Raw genomic sequence first — 18,185 nt, 5'->3', positions numbered from 1 at the left:
TATTTTGATACAAATTATGCAATTTTTGTGAGAATACATATTGCCATATAGGATGATGTGGGCAACCTCTGATTTTAGCTTTATAACTTAATAGTAGAGCATGCTGATGGAGGAATAGAGGTGGTTCGTGTGCTTCCATATAGAGACTCTGAACTGGCAATGTACAAAAAGATACTAGTGTAATTTGGAGAGCATTGTGATATATAGGATCAAGCCAATTTAATACACTTGCTCTGGCTGAGGTATATACAGAAGACCCACAGTCTAATCTGTATCCAATTCACAACCTGTATAGGTGTAGCAGCACGTGTACTGATCTTTACCCATGACACATCAAAAATTTCCCTAAGCAGGTTCAGCTTCTTTAGACAGGTTGTACAATTATGCTTAATATGCACAAAAAAAAAAAAAAAAAAAACCTTAGTTTTTTATCCATAAATAGTTCAAGAAAGATAATACTCGGTTGAAGGGTAACTGGATGAGGATAAGTTGTAAATCTGGATCAGGATGTAAATTCCATTTACAGTAAAAATGGATTGTTGTTGTTTTTTGCTTTGAAAGACCCTATCCATTATTTTCTTGCCCACTGAACAAGCTCGTTAATAGCGCCTTGAAGCAGCCTTTTGATTAGCTGGAGACTTTGAAAGTGGAATGAGATTACCAGTCTCTAAGAGACCACAACAAAAACAACTCCAAAAACTGCTGTTAACCAGATCCTGGATGCCCTGCACTGTGTGCCCTGCAAAAGTAAATTTAAGAAAGAAGAGGGTAAATGTGGCCACATGGAATGTAAAAAGTTTAAAAGAAGGCAAGATAGATATGTCATCAATGAATTGGATAGGTATAAAATTGACATTTTAGGAGCAACCAAAGTCATGTGGACAGGAGAAGGTCATTTCAAAACTGGAAATGGATTTTGGTTGTTTTTTCTGGAAGTGACCAGGTAAAAGAACATGGTGTCGCTATCATTTTGAATAGTAGTAGTAGTAGCAGCAGTGGCATTTGATGCAATGAAATTGAATAAGGAATGTTCAAGGTCTCTTCTTGGATACAATCCTATTAATAGTAGAATGATGACGGTTAAACCTCAGAGCCAGCCAGTAAATCTCAGTTTTAGTTGAGCACCTACATCAACATCCACAGACGAAGATACAGACGTTTATTATGAAAATCTCCAGTCAGCTCTTGTTTCAAAAAAGGATGTTTTGATACTCATGGGCGATTTTAATGCAAAAGTAGGCAAGACAGTTTTCTTCTAGTCCAGAATGTGGTAGGTTTGGTCTTGACACTAGAAATGAGTGGGGTGATAGTTTAATTGAATTTTGTCATCTGAACAGTCTTGTCATATGTAACACCTGCTTTCAACAGCACCCGAGAAGGCTCTACATGTGGAAATCTTAAAACAAGGAATCAGATTGATTATATCCTTATGTAGCAAAGGTGGCGTTCCAGTGTAATCACAGCAAAAACACTTCCTGGAGCAGATTGTGGCAGTGATCATCAGCTACTCCACATCGTTCTCAAGCTGAAAAAGATCATGAATAAGGTTTTCCCTAGACGACTGGATGTAGAAAATATTCCAAACGATTATATGCTTGAAACAGACAATCGTTTTCAAGCTCTATTAGAACTTGATGATGATATGCTGCCTAAGGAAATGTGGAAAAATACAAAAAGCATTATTAAGGATTCAGCAAATAGACACATTAGAGAAAGGCCATGAGGAAGCCTTGGATTACAGAAGACACTTTTAAACTTATTGAACAGAGGAAACTGCAAAAGACCAGGGTGTACAAGGAAACGAAAAGTATCAGGAACTAAGCAAAGTCATCAAGCGCTGTTTAAGCCAGGACAACAAGGATTATATCAATCAAAAGTGTAAAGAAATCGAATACCACAACAAACAAAAAAACACTAAAAAGATGTATGATACAATTAAGTCCTTAAGACAAAAGTTTCAACCAAAACTTAATGTAATTATGGACTCCAAAGGGGAAATTTTAACAGAGGAGAACACAATCAAAGGAAGGTGGAAAGAATACTGTGAGCAGCTCTTCCAAGCACCTGCTGGCACTAATGATCTGCCACCCCCCCTTTTCAAGAGTGTGATCATGAACCATTACCACTGAAGGAAGAAATCGAAAAAGCCATCAGAGAACTAACATATAGCAAGTCACCTGGAATTGATGAAATCCCTGCGGAATTGATTAAAGCTATAGGTGTGAAGGGCACCAAGTTTTTTCATAAAATGATTGTAAAAATTTGGGAAATGAGACGGTGGCCATCAGACTGGAAAAAATCAATTTTCATCCCCATACCAAAAAAAAGGAGATCTGAAAATCTGTTCAAATTACAGGACTATTAGCCTAATTTCTCATGCTAGCAAGATTCTTCTTAAAACCATATTACACAGAATCTCAAGAAAACTTGAAGAAGAGAAAGCAGGTTTCAGATGGGGCAGAGATCAGATCTTAAGTCTGATCTCTGCTATTTATTGAAAAATTATTGAATTATGCAAATTATTTCAATACTAATTATTGAAAAATGCAAAGAATTCAACGTCCAGTTGTTTTGTGTTTTATAGATTATGCAAAAGCATTTGATTGTGCTCAACATGAGAAACGATTACTATTATGCATTTCCCAATCCACATAATTCAGCTGATTAAGCTAAATCTAAAGTTGATGGATTTTTAGCAGAAATATCAGCCTGTTCATTTCCTTTAATGCCTGTGTGTGTTGGAATCCAGAAAAACTAGTTGTTAGCGATCTTCAATTTTCAACAGCAAATTCCTGATTTGATTTAAAACAGGGTGATCCTTATGAGAAGGATTCAGATTCTGCATTGCTCTAATTGAGCCGAGAGAGTCAGTGTACACTACATATTTTGCAGATGGGTAGAGCTAATTTTCTAGAGCTAATTGTATTGCAAAGAGTTCAGCTGAACAGTTGCTGTACTCGGGTGGAAGACAGGGGCATATGCTTTCCCTTAACCAAAAATTCGAAATTAAAGAAAAAGAACAGGAGGTGTTTCATTTCTTCTCTATTTTCTCAAGGGGTTTTCAGTGTACAAAGAGCTAACTGAAAGATGATCTCCTGAAAAACCAATGATTTTGTTCAGCGGTGTAACTATTCCAATGAAGCTGTATTTGGGCCCCATCTTGAAAGGGGACTGTTAAATTTAGAAGACATTAATTTCTAAGACAATTAACGAATTTCATTAATAAATGAGAATTTTTTTAAAAAAATTAAATGTAACACATTCTTATCAGCAGTGATTGGCCATCCAAGTATTGTTTTGACTGTGCCACGCTTATCGAAATAGTATCAAATAAAAGATAGTCGTGAAATATTCAAGCAACACCAGTGCCAAATATAGATATACATCACATCTGATTTTATTCTAGTGTTGAGTTTATTTTAAATTTTTTATTGTCGCATGGCAATATGTTTTTTTTTTTTATAATACACAAATTTGTCACATAAAAGTCTAGCTATGGTCAGTGTTGTTGTTTTAGTGGCTTAGATTTGTTTTTTTAATTTCCCCTTTTTTTTTTGTTTATCTGAAACAAAAAAACTACAGGACTACGAATGAGTTGTTACTATGCTAACCAGAGACATCTAAATTACCAGCTCCTTTGATCCTCACCTATGTCGATGATGTTCTGTAAGTGACCGATGCAGTGGGAGGAACCCTTCATGTAATTAGCATTTATCTTGTGGTGTTCAGAGAGCAAATTAAACAATGAAAAGAAAGAGTAAAATGTCTAATTCAGTCACCCCAAAATTAGCAGGTTTCGATCATACAAGTTGTTTGTCCAACCACTCCAAAGCATGCAGTTTCATTAAATTTAGTTTTGAGGTCATTTGCTATTTTCACAACAACATTCTGCCCTTGTGTATTGCTTTCTTTCTATATGGCCAACAAAGACTGGACTGTGTCGCTTTTAATACTTTTTATAACCGTTTTTATCTGTTCTGTTTTTGCTTGGGGTGGGAAAATTTGTTGCAAAGTTACTTGAAAGAGAAACTGGGAAATGAGGGTGAGAAACAAAAAAAAAAAAAATTCAGCCAATCAGATATTTTCCCTTTCACTTTATTGGCACAGAAAGAAAGTTCTGCAGCTCTTATGTACTATTCTGTGATTCTGCATTGTCAAGTGTACTGATTTTACATTTGAGTTTCTCAGAGCAGATGTTGGGCAGAGCACGAAAAAAATTCACCCATTACAAGCATTCTTTTCTAACCTGTGATGGAAAGGCTGAAATTGTAAGTAAATTTATTATTCCAGTTTTCATTAGTTTTACATGATGGACCATTCACAGAAGCGGACTGACCATAAGACTTACCGGAGACTGGAGACCGATGTGCAATTGCACGGCCATAAACACTATTGTGAGGTGGTTTCCCTGGTAAGAATTTTTGACCCAGTCTGCCTCTGTTCACAAAGGCTGAATGATCTATGATGTCTGCAATAGCCAATAGGTTGTTCAGTTTTGATATTAATGTTACTCATTGCTGTAGATGTCTTATTTTTTATTACTATTCTCTGCATTTTGTTACTCTGGTGTCAGCATTTTTTTTTTTTTTTTTTTATTGAAAATCTGTTGCTGGATCATTTACAGATTACAGAAAGATGTAATATGAATTTCAAAAAGTTATTTTTCATGTCCTTGCCTTTTTTCCCCTTTTGCATGCAGTAAACGATGAATGCGCACCTCTGAACAGAGAAGTGTGCATTGATTTGCTTTATGTGCGCAATGCAGTGCCAACTTTGTAGAGATTCTGTAATAAAGTGATTTTATGAATGAATTTCCTCTTTATGCTCCAGACAACCACACGGTCAGAGGAGCTCACAAGATATGGAGAATACAAGAAACGGCATTAACGTATTTAATGGGTATGGGCACCAGCAGAATGTTTTGAAAGGTGGTGCATGCGGAAATAAATTTTTTGCAAACCAAATTTTCGAATTACATGCAATATTTAAATTGGCAAATTTAACTGTACAGCTGAGCCAACGTTTTGTGATCGGTGGGAGAAACAACTTTTAATTATTAAAAGAGAAGAGAGAAAAAATTTGTATTGTTTAACGTATTGTTTGTTTTGTATTGTATTGTTCAATAAATAAATGAAAATATTAAAATTTTTGTGTATTACTTTGAAATCCAAAAGTGGTGCACTTGCACCACCTTGCACAATGCTGCCGGCACCCGTGGTCATAGTCTTGAATCTCAGTCACTCAAGTTACGTGTACTTATGCACCCTCGGCGCTTGATCACTCAATTTCGACGGCCTTCAGGTATATTTATAATTCCAATTTTCATAAGTTTACATTCAAAAATTATGAATGGTACATAATGTCTCAAACAATTTGAGCGAACAGTTTACAATTTTATTACTCTGATGTCAGTATTTTTTTTTTTTTTTTTTAAATTGAAAATTCGTTGCTGGATCATTTACAGATCAGAGAAAGATATAATAGGAATTTCTATCATCACTCAGAACTCTTCTTTTCTTTGAAATTCGACCGTCTGATTTTCCTAATACACAGGATCACTTTATGCTGGTTCACTTTTTTAATTACATGCAAACCACAGTTCTGAATAGGTTTAACAGAGTGCTGATGAAAACTTGCCCCTTTTTGTTTGTGATGATTCAATTACTTGAGTAGGTAACTAACTTTTTCTTTTTTTTCGTTTATGATTTTCATATTAAACTATAGTGTGTAATTCTGCCCTTTTTGAAAATGAGCAAAAAATATAGTCAACATGAAAGTGTTGACTATATATTAATCAATGACTAATTAATCAATGGCTCAAGGATGTTAAATCTGGCTCTGCAAATTAGACAATGGTTATTTAAAATGTTTTTGTAAATACTGTAAACGCACGCTGACAGCCGAATTAAGTGATATTGAAAGGCATCGTAATACAAACGAATCACAAGAAAGCCAAAGAGACCTTTAGTTTTCAGCATCAGAGTATTGCCGTTCAAGAAAATTGGCGATACAGAACATGCAACGGCAAAAAGCAGTGCAGCATTTTTCATAGCTATGCAGGGGATGGAGGTTTTGTGGGCCCTCTTTAAGAAAAAGATAGCAAAATTTCTTTGTATTTTTTTTAAAGTTGATAATCATTCAGACCATGGGTGCAGGCAGCATGGTGCAAGGTTGTGCAAAGTGCACCATCTTGCACCATGGACATTCGAAGTCCAAAGGTGGTGCAAGTGTACCACCTTTGGATATCAAAGTAATTTATTGAAACATAAAAACAATGCAAGTCCTTTCTCCTGCCAATCACGAAATGTAGGCTCAGCTGTACACGTAAATCAGTCAAACTTAACTAATTAAAATAATGCATTTTTTCCTAAAATTTAGTGAACAAAAATTTATTCACACATGCACCACCTAGCAAAATATCTTGCCAGTGCCCATGACTCCAATGCCACCCAACACGACAGTGTGACGTCGGAATGGAAAGAGAAAGCAGTGGTTAAAATATCTTACTTTTTCAAATCTTACAAAAACATATGACCATGAGAACATACTGCTAGGGCCCCTACCAGGGCCTTGAGGGGCCTGTGCAAGTGAGGAGACATGAAGCTTATGCTTCACTGTAAATCTGCCTCTGGATGCACTTCTTTTATTCTTATCTTTTATAATTTTCTTATATACATATGTGTATTTCATAAACTTGTTTCTTCCATGTGTTCTTTTTCCAAATGTTTGGAAATAATAGATTACTGTCATTTTTTGTGATTAATATTATTATTCACATGCTTTCCTAATATTCAAATAAAGATAATAATGAATACAGGTGACCCCTGCTTAACGGTGATAATTTGTTACAGAAAAACAGAGAGCTAAGTGAGCCCCACTAAGCGAGCCCAGCATTCCCATAAGGTAACATATTAGCATTAGCATTAATAGAGGCATATGATGAAAGAAAGCAAGCTTATGCAGCAGAATTGGATGTATTCTGATCTCTTCGATAGATTGAGTAGTTTTTTATGGAAATGGAAATTTGAGGAGTTAAATAGGATTCCTGCAGACTGGAGAGTAGCACCTAATTAAGTACTGAATGTTGTCATGTTGCCACAAAATCCTCTACAATTCCACTGTAAAATATAAGGCATTATTTGAATTTAGAAGAAGCTATACCTGACACTGTCTTATGGCATTCTGGCTTTGGTTTGTCTCTTTTTGGAAAGGTAGGGCGCCCAGTGTTCATATCTTCTTCTTGTACAAATATTTCCAGAATAAGATCTTCCTGTTTGGATGAGTATTCTGCATCCATCGATGTTTCCTGAATAATCTTTTTTGAAGGTGAACTAGGATTATTTGAAGTAGTAGCAATCACTGGCAGAGGAGGAGATTTTACTGGTATTGTAAGAGACATTATTTGCTTGGTCTGGGTGCTTCAGGGCTTTTCTTTAATTTCTTCCTCTGTCACATTCATAAGGTTCCAACTAGGTATAACAAACACCCTTAGATGTATTTAGGGTTGCATGGGGAGTTACTTTCACTTGAATTTTAGCAAAGTTTGTCATTTGTAACAGTTTTTCAAATTACCTGTGGTTGATAGTTTCTACAAGTAAGTCCCCTGATTGCAGTCTCTTAACTGTCTTGGGAGATCCTGCAATACTTTCCAAGTGTTTTTGGATTAGAAAGGGGGATAGCTTACTAAGAGGCTGTTCTGATAATGAGTGCATTATTAAGAATGCAGGAAACTCAGTCGCATAGGAAATGGTTTTTAACTTCTTTGGTTGCGACGAGTCATGCTAATTTTCTGTCCCTGGCTGACAGCTTGTTGGTTCTAAAGAGGGAAACATATTGTGTTCCATGTTGGCTCCTTTTTGCCCTTGGCAGATGAAATTTTCTGCCAAGGTTACCAGCCCTGCCACGGGGAGGCAGAAGCAGTGCCTGGTGTGACCAAGTGAAATTAATAGGAGTTAGTCTATTAAATATAAAATATAACGAAAGGTTACTTTCCCACCTTGCTCTCCACCGGTACTTTTGATAAAAAAGCTGTTATTAAATAAAAGGTTTTCTTAAGGAGAGGAACGTAAAAGAGAACTAGAATTCACCTTTTAGAAAATTGAAGTGAAAGCACAAAGAGAAATCGCTCAGTCACAACCACTTGGCACCCAGGCCATCAGACTGGGTTTGGAATGCAAGGTCGAATTTTGCATCTTAAACATCCAGCTTCAACAGCTGATAGTAGAACTGGTGTTTTAAATGCTAGAATAACTGTCCAGATAGGAGTAAGTATTCCACCTTTCTTAATGACTATCCTTTTAGCATTTACTACATTTTGATCGCTTGGTTTCTGAATGATCTCTTCCTTAGATACATTAAGGAGATCCCACTCTGCTATTACTCCTTTAGAGGAGTTCAGGGCAGAATCCGGGGTAACCTGGGTGCCAAGTGACACAGCAGAATCCGGGTACAGAAAGGATAGAAAGGGAGGAGGTGTTATGCTGTTAATTAAGAAAAACATAAAATCAAAAGAAGTGCACCCAGTTGATATAGATGAACAGTGCACTGTTGAGTCAGTTTGGTGTGACATAAGCACAGCGAAAGCAAAAATAAGAGTAGGAGTGTGTTATAGGCCTAATGACTCGAATGAGTACAATGAACAAGTATACAGAGAAATAGAGTGGGCCAGTAAATCAGAATGACTTATAATGGGGGATTTTAACTTCCCAGATATTGACTGGAACTTGTGGGTTGGTCACTCACACACTAGTCAGACTTGTGGATTTATTGGATGATTGTTTTCTGTAGCAGCATGTTCAAGAGGCAACCAGAGAGGGTAATACTCTTGATCTGGTTATCAGCAGTGATCACTCGTGTATTAAGAATTTCCAGATAAAGGAACCACTAGGTGGCAGTGATCACAGTGTACTGATCTGGGATTTACTTAAAGATATAATTACCATCAGGGGTAAAGGAAAGGGTTTTTGCTTCCGTAAAGGTGAGTACAGTGGTCTCAGAAAGTTTTTAAATTCTGTACAGTGGAATAAACTGACGATATTACCAACAGTAAATTCTAAGTGGGAAGAATTCAAGGAATTAATCAAGGAAGCTACTAAAAGTTTCATACCTATTTCATACCTACTATTGTTCAAGGTTTAGGCCTAAATGGTTATCAAATGAACTAATGAGACTCGTAACAGAGAAGAAAAATGCATGCGATGCATATAAATTATCAAGCGACTCAGAAGCCTATGGCAGATATAAGCTAGTCTGTAATCAGGTCACAAAGGAGGTTAGGCAGGTGAAGGCAGATTACGAGAAATCCTTGGCAAAAGATGCTAAGAAAAACAGCAAGGATTTCTTTACTTATATAAACTCTAAAAGGAAGGGGATGAATCTGAGAAGTCAACTTGATATCGATGGATCAACTGTTGATGATCCTGCCCAGATAGCAAACAAATTGAATGAGAATTTTGCATCCACATTCACACGTGAGGAGTTATTAAGGTTTGGAAATGGCAGAAGGTTATCAAATTGTAGCAGGATACTTAATGATTTTGTAATAACTGAGAGAAAGTGGAGGAGAAATTGTTGAAGTTAAACATAAGAAAAGCACCTGGGGTGGATGGGATCTATCCAGTTATATTAAAAGAGGCGGCAAAGCAACTAAGCAAACCCTTGGCCATAATTATGAGAGCATCCTTGGACTCAGGGGAGGTTCCCACGGACTGGAGATGTGCAAATGTATCCCCAATTCACAAAGGGGGATTGAAGGGTGACACGAGTAATTACAGACCAGTTAGTTTAACTTCTGTTCCGGTTAAAATAATGGAGTCACTGGTTAAAGTTGCATTGCAGGATCACCTAGACAAGACTGCAGCAATAATTTAGACACAGCATGGGTTTGTTAAGGGAAAGTCTTGTCTGACAAATATGATAGGATATTATGATGTGGTTACAAAGGAACTGGATGCAAAAAATAATTTTGATATCATCTATATGGATTTCAGGAAAGCTTTTGACACTGTTGAACATGAAAGACTATTGTACAAATTGGAGCAGAATGGTATTAAGGGTAAGTTGCTTCAATGGATAAAAGGATGGTTAAGTGGGAGAAGACAGAGGGTGGTAATCAATGGGTGCTGCTCTTCGTGGACTAATGTTATTAGTGGAGTCCCACAGGGTTCGGTGCTGGGTCCACTGTTTTGTATATTTATCAATGATATTGATGAAGGTATATCTGGCTTAATGTCGAAGTTTGCAGATGATACAAAGGTTGGCAGGGTTGTTAATGATAGTAATGGCAGTGTGCTACTGCAACAGGATCTAGATAATTTGGGCAGATGGGCTAAGAAGTGGCAACTGAAGTTTAACCTTGACAAATGCAAAGTACTGCATATGGGTAAAAGTAACACCAGAGAAACGTACCAACTGTGTGGTACTACACTTAAGGTGGGAGAAAATGAAAAAGACCTGGGAGTAATTGTGCAGGCAAATATGAAGTTTTCTGAGCAATGCAGACAGGCTGCCAGGGCAGGTCATGGGGTTTTGTCAATGATATATAGGAATTTTGCTAGCAGGGAAAAGGAGGTGATTATCCCTCTGTATAAGGCAATGGTCAGGCCACGCCTTGAGTACTGCGTACAGGTCTGGAGGCATCATTTTAGGAAGGGTGTAGATTTACTTGAGCGTGTACAGAGTAGGGCAACAAGATTGGTGAGGGGAATGAAGGGATCCTCTTACCAAGAGAGGCTTAAGTTCTGCAAATTGCAGTGGCTGGAGACTAGGCGCCTGTGTGGTGATCTGATTGAGGTATATAAGGCCTTGAATGGGTTGAGCACCTGAATTCTGATGGGATCCTTCCACTTGTTCAGATTACGAACCGAAGTGGGCATAAATTCAAATTAAGAAAAGACAGATGTAGAATAGATGTGCGGAAATTTACCTTTAGCCAGTGGGTGGTTAATTGCTGGAACAAACTTCCATCTGACGTTGTGGAAGTTGATAGGTTGAATAAATTTAAGGAGGAACCGGACAGGCATTTGGAAGGAATGGTGTGATTTTTTTTTTTTTGGCTGATGCTACATAAGCTCATACACATGCTTTCTTGCATCAAATGCCACTACTACTACTACTACTACTACCTTTGTGGGAATTCCACCAAAAGTTGATGGTTTTAATAGTCTTTCTGAGTGGTTATGCTCATTTACCTTACCTAAAAGGTCTCCAGATTTTAATCTTTGAACCATTTTTGGAGGGCCAGCCACATTTTCAAGACATTTCTGAATTAAGAATGGGGAGTTTACTCAAAGAATGTAATATGAGAAAAAGGAGCAGCATTTTCGGTTCCTTCTTTTTTCTGGCTTTTTGCATTAGATGCATCTGGCCCCACCATATGGAGGCATGAGTGGCACCACTGGTGACTAAGCGATCGAGAAAGTTAGCTGGATTAGTATGGTTTATATAAATATACATACACGGATAGAAAGGTGAATTTCCTTTCTGGATTTCTACTCGAAAATTTTTAAGTAAAGAATCACTTGTGAAAAAGCAGGAGAAAATAAATAAATAAATATGCCAATTTGTTATTTATAATACAGTAAACCCTCGCTATTCGCGGTCGCTGATTTAATATAAAATGAAACCTAAAAAAATTGAATTTTAAATCGCCATGAACATTTTCCGCCAAAAAAAAAAACACGGGCGTGGCTAAAATTATCTTTCCCGGTCAAAACAATGCTCAGTGGGTGGGGGAGAGGGGGTGACAAAATCGCGAGCGTGGATGTTTCTCGCTAATCCTTGTTCAGTATGTGCTATGCGCTTGTCATGGAAGAATTTGTGGTTTACTTTTAATTTATATGCTTATAAATTGAATAAATTCATCAATTTATATATCAATTTATAAATTGATATGCTTACAAAAGCGAAAAATATAGCGTTTTGCAGTGTGTTAGTGAAAACAGACTTTTTCGAGTGTGTTAACGGAAGAAAGTGACGTTATTGTGGACAAATTCTTTTCTAACCCCCACCAAAAATATCGTTACGAATAAGGGAATTGTGAAAAGATCAAAGGTGATGACATTAGCGAATAAAATTCAGTTATTAGACAAAATTTCTAATGGTGAAAGTGTCTCCTCAGTGGCAAAACATTATAAAATCTATGAGTCAACGGTACGACCAATCAAGAAATCGAAAGAAAAATCCACCGTAGTGTCCATGAAAACGCGCTAATTGCTTAAAAAATTTGCTCTGTAACTCGTGATGTTAAATTAGAACAAATGGAAAAAGCTTTAAATCTGTGGATAGAAGACCGAACTCAAAATAAAATTACGTTAAGTTCACTCATCATTCGTGAAAATGCAAAACTCCTTTATCAACACTTTAGCGAAACTGGTGATAGCACTGGCGGAATAAGTTTTTTAGCTAGCAAAGGCGCTGGTTTGAAATTTCTAATAAATATTACATTTAATATTAAATTGTTTCTTATTTTCATTTCAATGCCTTATGCTTGCATTTCACTATGTACTGTCTATACATAGTCATATTATGAAGGTACATATAATACATACATAGACAAAATTTTAGACTAGTTTTTCTTATATATTTCATACTTTGGAACAGAACCCCTTTATTACAATGGGAGCCATAACTCAGTATTCACGTTTTCGGTATTCGTGGCATTTCTCAGGAACGTAACCCCTGCGAATAGTGGGGGTTTACTGTGTATGTGTGTGTGTGTGTGTATATGTGTATATATATATATATATATATATACAGTGCTTTTTTTGAGATGGTACGCAACGGTACAGCATACCAGCACCTTTATTAAAAGTGACATTTGGATGCAGTGCACTTCGAAATTTGTAATATTCTGTAAATTTTTTTCACATATTTACCTACTATTCAAACAAACTTAAGATTATTTACCTAAATTTGCATTTTTCACTGCCTATTGTTAAGATGTTTTCTATATAAAACTGTACAACTATTTTTATAATTCTAAATTACTTGGTCGGACCTCTGTTTAATGAAGTTCTTTCATAGCGAATTATTTTGAATTCCCCTAGGAAGTTACATTTAAAATTCTTTCTGTTGAGTGAAGAAAATTTTCATATAGTGAACAGATTAGGAGAGAATTAACTCAGTATGCACTGTTCGCATTTCTGACCTTCAGGCAATTTAAGCAATTATTGCTGCTGCACGAATTAAGAAAGGTAAAGGAATTACCATTCTACAACTTAGTGGTACCTGGTAAAACCTGTCCCACATAAGGAGAAGTCACACTGGTCAACAGTGAGCATATCAAGGGGTATTCCCAATGGGCTCTGGTCCACCTTCTACTGCAGTGGTGTCCAAACTTTTCTAGTAAGGCCATATTCAAAAAAAAATTCAAAGTTAAGATTTCTTTAGTGTGTTACATTTTCCATATTTTGTTGTTTGTAAAAGTAAAATTAAAAAATATTCAAAAATTTTATTAAGTACAATACACAATTACATTTACTGAACAAAACATTTAATGAGAATTTTTTGATAATTAACAGAATTTAAAATGCTCTTTTAGTTCACTTTCCGGGCGGACCTTAGGTTAGACACCGCTGTGAATCAACTGTAAGCACCCTGTTTGAGAATTAGGAGAGAGTGATTTTCTTTTACCCTGACTTTTTTCCCTAAATTTTCCCTATCTCTGTTTACATGGTCACAGTACCTGAATATCCGAATGACACTGACATTTTGGACAGTTTCAAAAAAAACAGAAAAGAAAAGAAAAGAAAAATATCAAATTTAAGAACTAATGATAATTAATGATAATGATGATGAGAGAAGGAAAACGAGGACAACGAAGGTATTAATCCTTCTAAACATGAATTGTTAGTATTTGGTGAAAATAAAGTTAGAAAATTCAATTAGAAAATTACAGTTGTAAGAAATTGATCTTACATATATGGGCTGTTAGAGAATTAGATGGAAACATTAGACTACAAAAAAGAGGTGGGGGGAGAAATTTATATACAATTTCAGTACGACCTATGTGAAATTAACGAAATATATAATTGAATTAAATGAGTAAATTAATGCAAATCATTTTAATTGTTATTTTAAAGCAGCAAAGTAACAAAAGTAACAAAGTAACAAAAGCAACAAAATCCGGGCTACTGGGAAAGATAATCTTGGTCACACCTGAGGGTATGCTGATTCATACACCAGGAATGTAGCAGTGCAGTATGCTGGTGTAGTTGTCCATCAAATATGTTGTCGATCACTTCCTAATATAGAGCGTAATTAATTAGGAATGTGAAAGGGAGAGTGATTCTTAGAGAAAAAGGGAGATCAAATTCCAAAAAACGGTATGGAGAATTTTGTGGCAAGCCCACTGATTGGCAGAAAACTTGAAGAAAGTAAAAGAGAGAGAAAAGGTGTGGAGTCTGAAAAGTTTCAGCAAGGAGTACAGTAGTAAAAACAGCTATGGAGAAGGGGAGTTTTTTAGTGTAATCAAGGTCCTAATGAAACGAAATGATAAAGAGCATTAGAGTGGAAGGATAATGGAAATATCTGCTTATAAGGAGAGAATCGTTAGGTTGTAACGATTCTGTTTAAGGAATCAAGAAATCCCAATCGTATGTGTCAAAAGTGGCTGGTTCATCAAAAGTATACAGCGTTGCCAGGACGTACACTGCCCATGGATGCCAATGATCGCAATTGTCCTTAAATCTGGAACCTCTGCTATATGAGAACATCTAAAAAAACTCCAGAAGGAACTGCCAGTTGAAATTCCAACAAGAATGGAAGGGTATCCCAAGTAAGTGTAATGACTCTAAATCTCTAAGTAAGTGTTGCTTATACCCCCTAAGGGAGTTGTGTAATAATTGGGAAATAAATGGGATATATAATAAATGAGAATAATTGCTGCATCCTAAGACAGAGAAATAATGTAACTAATAAAATATGGCTTAACTTACAGTGGGTATCAGGAAATCAATGAGAAGTAAGATAATATTAGAACTAACCAAGACTGACTAATTAAAAGCATATGATTCCTATAAGGAAGTTCTTTGTGAAACAGATTAATTAGCATTAGCAAAGGCATATGATGAAAGAAAGCAAGCTTATGCCGCATCAGCCAAAAAAAAAAACACCACTCCCATTTCACCCTTCCGTTCGTTCGAAATACCTGTCCAGCTGAGCCTTAAATTTATTTAGGCTATCAACTTCCACAACAAGGGATGGAAGTCTGTTCCACCAACCAACTACTCGCTGGCTAAAGGCAAATTTCCGCACATCTATCCTACATCTGTCTTCCCTCAATTTTAATTTATGCCCTCTCAGATGATTATTCTGAGCAAGAGGAAGAATCCCATCGGCATTGAGCATACTCAAACCATTCAAGACTTTATACATCTCTATCAGATCACCTCATCGGTGCCTAGTCTCCAGATACTGTAATTTGCAAAACTTAAGCCTTTCTTCGTAAGAGCAACCCTTTATTCCATTCACAATCTTGTTGCCCTTCTCTGTACTCATTCCAGCAGCTCTACATCCTTCTTGAAATGAGGCCTCCAGACCTGCATACAATACTCAAGGTGTGGCCTGACCATTGCCTTATACAAGGGAATAATCACCTCCTTATCCCTGCTAGAAAAATTCCTGTATATCATTGACAAGACACCATGAGCTATTCTTGCAGCCCACCTGCACTGCTCAGAAAACTTCATATCTGCCTGCACAATAACCCCCAGGTCCTTTTCATTCTCTACCACTGTCAGTGTAGTACCACAGAGTTGATATGGTTGATATGTTACTCTGGGGTTACTGTTTCCCATATGTATTACTTTACATTTGTCAATGTTAAACTTCATTTGCCACCTCTCAGCCCATCTGCTCAATTGTTATGATTAAGATTGCTATGATTAATCAATTGTTATGATTAAGGGTCACCTGACTGAATATAGTAATGTATACTTACCATTATACAAGATGTTAATTGTACACATAATATGTATATACTGTGCATGTTGTTAGAGTTAACCAAGTGAGACTGAACATTGATAATCGAGAAGAGAATGTCGAATTAACGAATATATAGTTACTGATATATTGTAGTTGATAATAGATCAACCTAAACCCTTCAATTGTGTGAGATTCTATGAAATTGTCAAATGTGTATATAAATATGTATCTACATTGTAATTATTCATTAGAGTGTATTAAAATTGTTTTTTTTTTTTTTACCAAATTTATTGCTTATTCACAGATACTGACACTTGCTGCTATAAACAAATGGCATTAAATCTGAGGGGGAATACTTAACCCTCCTCGAGCCAGGAATCTCTGAACTATCTCAGAATACTGCAGTCAGATAGCGCAGTGGGGATAGGAGAAAGGAGGGGAACTTTTATAGCTTAAGTCCGGTACAGCTCCAATTAACGCCTCTATAATATTGGCAAAGTAAATTAGCAATAGAGCAAAGAAAATAAACCCTCCCCCACTCAATTAAATGAAAGAGATACAATTCATGGATTTCAGGAATACCTAATTGAAAAGACAGTTTCAGAAGAATTGAAGCATTTGATGGACACTGAGTACGATACCAATTTCATCGAGTGAATGTGAACGAGGATTTTCACAAATGAATCTGATTGCCAGCCCAACCAAATCTTCATTGATAACAAAAACAGTTTCTTAACTACTGTTTCTTAAAATTGTAGGCCCAATGCTGACCCGCTTCGATCCAGCAAAATGTCGATTTGTGCCTGCTTCGGAAACGCCATTCAGCAACCAACACACAAAGAGGAAGAAATGAGTCGGCATAAGGTGTCGGATGAAAACTTAATAAAAATTTGGAATATTCTACAAAAACTTTATTATGAAATTATTTTTACTTGTTATTTATTTTTACTTATTATTTTTAGGGTCCGTAGTCTAACGAAGAACCCTTATAATGTCACTTGATTGTCTGTCTGTCTGTCCGTCCGTCTGTCACAGCATTCTACTTCTGGAACCATTCAACCTATTGACTTGAAATTTTGCATGGATTTGTACATCATGTGGGCCAACATAATGCCATATTGATTGTTGTTGAAAAAATGGGGGTAAAATGTTGACAACTTATAGCTTATTGCACCCCATTGGAAAGAGCTCAACTAGTAAGCTTAAAATAATTTTAAAATATTTTTAAAAATAAAAATTGCGGCACCAGATAGGAAAATTTGAGTAATTTTCTTGCCCCCCCACCCTCTATTTCCATTGCTAATGGAGCTAAAAATTTAAAAATCACATTAGCTATGTGTTATGCAATGCTTATCAAGGGGAAACTATTCCGATTGAAATCTATCATTTATTTTTTGTGTTAAAATTAAAAAAAAAAAAAAAAAATATTGCATTTCGATAGTACGCTTCTTTGTACTAAGTAACTCTCCTCTTGGTGACAAAAAGGTTGCTGAATAGTTAGTTAATAATTCTATAAAGGTCATTTATAAATTTTGTGACGAGAAGTATTTTTTAACAATTTTCAAAGCTGGAGTTGTCCCGGCAAGGAGGTACTCAGAGAGCCAGTGTTGAGGCGGCGGAGGTAGAGGTGCCTGTGCGGAGCCTTGCACGACCCTCACCTGCCAGTTGCTTCTCCCCCAAGACTTTAATCGCTTCTCCAGGAAGAAGTTGGAGTCGCTTCTCCTACCATTCACAACAACTGGAAAGACTCAAACAGATGTTTTTGTTAGTTGCTCAGTTTTGGGCCAAGCCGGGTGCTAGAAATTTTTTCAGTCACCATAAAGCTCTCTATTTGAAATACTACACTAACAACCATTCGTGACTACTGACCCTTCATCCTGAGTGTCTGGCATTCAGTAGTTGACCGATTTATTTACTTATTCTTTTATATACTTGAATAATAAATTTATGCTTAATAAACTGTGTTAATATACTAAATTTGTTGTTCTTATTCCAAAAACATTACTACTAAAGTAACAATATCAGAAAAAAAAAATTTTAGAGTACTTTTCATATCCTTTTAATTTTCAATTTTTCCTAATAGCAAAGAATGAATACCGGCATCTTAATTTTTTACAAAAAAAAAGCACTGTATATACATATAAAGGGTGATTCACTACCAGTGCGACAAACTTGCAGGAGGTGTAGGGGGCACAAAGACGAATCGGAATCACATAGCATTGCAGGGTCTGAAATGCCTTCGTCATGCGGTAGAGGACGTT

Source organism: Mastigoproctus giganteus, chromosome 13 (assembly GCF_048544385.1).
Source record: "Mastigoproctus giganteus isolate SK-2022 chromosome 13, ASM4854438v1, whole genome shotgun sequence".
NCBI classification, from domain to species: Eukaryota; Metazoa; Arthropoda; class Arachnida; order Uropygi; family Thelyphonidae; genus Mastigoproctus; species Mastigoproctus giganteus.
The sequence above is the reverse complement of the archived record's forward strand: the minus strand, read 5'-3'. Positions refer to the sequence as shown.